This window comes from Artibeus jamaicensis, unplaced genomic scaffold (genome assembly GCF_021234435.1).
Source record: "Artibeus jamaicensis isolate MK-2021 breed Jamaican fruit bat unplaced genomic scaffold, CSHL_Jam_final contig_519, whole genome shotgun sequence".
Classification (NCBI taxonomy): Eukaryota; Metazoa; Chordata; class Mammalia; order Chiroptera; family Phyllostomidae; genus Artibeus; species Artibeus jamaicensis.
In genome coordinates, this window is record NW_026521871.1 from 35,727,288 (window position 1) to 35,729,996 (window position 2,709).

Below are 2,709 nucleotides of genomic sequence, written 5' to 3' on the forward strand. Positions count from 1 at the left end.
ATTGACTGAGCTGAGGAAGGCACATTATGTAACAAGATAGTCATCCCCCATCAGAATCCTTTAAATGAAGCGATGAGAAATGCCCATGTACCCACAGTGGGGATGGAGCATGAGCGCGGGTATCGGGCACCTTCCGAGAGATGACAGGGTAGCACATAAGAAGGGAGGTACAGGCAAATATGACTTTTGTGAAATGTGATTGCACAAGCTGTGAAGCATTAGGGGCTTCTGGACAGGAGAAGATGCTTCGGAAGGCAAAAAAGGTAGGGTCCAGAAAACCTTCAAAGCTTGAACTTAGGAATCATGTAAGAAAGTAATGAGGAATCTACCATGACCATCTTAGTGGTATTTAAAAATTCAAAGAGTCCTTAAACATCAATTCATAATATTCTTAGGTTTTTATAAATCAAGGGGGCCAAAAAGAGATCACAGGGGAGGAAACAAAAAATAATTCATTTTTATTTTTTTAAATAAAAAAATTCATTTATTTTTAGAGGGGCGGAGGAGGGAGAAAGAGAGAGAGAAAAATATATGTGTGAGAGAGAGACATCTATCAGTTGCCTCTCAAACACACCCTGACTGGAGACCGAACCTGCATCCCAGGCAGATACCCTGACCAGTAATTGAACCGGTGACTCTTGAACTGGTGGCCCTTTACTTTGTGGGATGGGGCACAACCAACTGAGCCACACTGGCTAGTGCAAAGTTCATTGGATTTAAATAGATGAATGCCATGAACATTTCTTCAAAAGTTCAACTCCACAGACATATTTTTTAAGTGCCTATTATTTTATGTCCAAAACTGTCAACTGTGATGCTAGGGATATCAATTTATGTAAGATATTATAGTTGCTCTTAAGAACCTTACATTCTACTTTGAGTATAAGATCTATAAAGTTACACTGAAAAAATATTCTCAGTGATATGGTATATAGAAAAAAAAACAAAAAATTCCAAAACTCTGTGGAGTTTATTAATTCAACTACTCATTATACTAATCAGATAGTAGTCATGCATTTCATCATTGTTGTGTAAAATTAGCCCAACTGTGTCTCATAATCAGAATATACTCCTATAGCCCAGCTTAAAATCCTTACATTACCTGTAGGGAATGATGGAATATGTGATTAAAGTGTGGCTATAATCACATATACTGTACCTGTCTCTTTCTAAAAAAAAAAGTAATTTAAAGCAAATAGTATACGGCTAGAGTATGTTGAATGATAGTGGTCAGTGAAATAATAACTATCCCTTACAGAATGCCATTCTATGCTTTTTACATATATTTCCCCATTTAATGTTTATGCAGCCCTCATATAACTCTATAAAATAACTTTCATGATGTCACATGTGATATAAAAGAAAGGCTGGATTTGAACCTAGGCAGTTTGACTGTGTACTAGTGTTGTCTTAAGCAATATGCTAGACTACCTCTCAAAACTCATAGAAGATAGTATGTTATAAAAGATTATATAGCTCCATTTTTGCATGTATCTGTCAAGTTTTTCCAACACCATTTATTGGGTAGACCATCTACTCCATTATATATTCTTGCCTCCTTTGTCATAGATTAACTGACCATTTAGGCATGGGTTTATTTCTGGGATCTCTCTTCTGCTCCATTGATCTATATATCTGTTTTTAGGCCAGTACCATGCTGTCTTGATTACTATAGCCTTCTAGTATAGGCTAATATCAGGTTAAGGAGCACAGATGAAGAGTAAAAAATAATGAATGGAAAATGTTAAGTGGCTTTTAAAAAATTTATTGGGGTGATATTGGTTAACAAGATTATATATGTTTCAAGTATATATTTCTATGATGCATGATCTGTGTATTTAATTGTGTGCAATTAGATCAATTAGATGAGGAACCTAAAATCACTGGGAGAATGAAGTAGACCAAAACATTATTGCAAGGGCTCTGCAACCAAGCTGTCAGTAAGACTAACCTCCACAAGAATTAGCCAGAATTCAATCACTTGACCTAAGAGGGCAAATATTAGCTAAAATAGAAGATTTAAGTAAGATTAACTGTCTCCTAATATAATAATCAAAATTTCCAGGATAAAGTAAAAAATTGTGTGTTATACCTAAGAACAGGGGAAACTATAATCTGAATAACAATCAACATATGCTAATACTGAATTGAATCCAATGTTGGAATTATCTGATTAGATTTAAAGCAGCTGTCATAAAAACAGGAAACAAGAACACATAAAAATCAATTTCATCACTATATACTGATAATGAACAAGAGGAAACCAACATTTAAAGTGCAGTAATACCACTTACATCGCTTCTCAGCCTTTTGGCTAAGATCAAGTGTAGTATCTGTTCTTATCATTTTAATAATACCACTTATGATTCCTCTAAAGGAAAAGATAGATATCAATCTAACAAGGCAGGCACAGAATTTATGTTATGAAAATTATAAAATACTGATGAAGGAAATCAAAAAGGACTTTAAATCAGTGAGAGACATACCATATTTTTAGATCGGAAAACTCAATATAGTAAAGATGCCAATTTTTCCTAAATTAATACAATTTTCATCAAAATTTCAAAAATATTTCGGGAGACAAGGTTATTCTAAAGCTTATATGGAAAGGTGAAATCCTTAGAATAGTTCAAACAACTTAGAAAAAAAGAAGAGAAAAAAAGTGGGAAGAGGGGTCACTCTTCCCAATGTAAAGGCTTACAATATAGC

The 2,709-nt window shown here is 34.3% G+C and overlaps 1 pseudogene; it reads left to right on the forward strand.

The window, feature by feature from the left end:
* The first annotated feature begins 2,294 nt into the window (after window positions 1–2,294).
* Window positions 2,295–2,420, forward strand: LOC119048411 (uncharacterized; annotated as a pseudogene).
* Window positions 2,421–2,709: the final 289 nt, after the last annotated feature.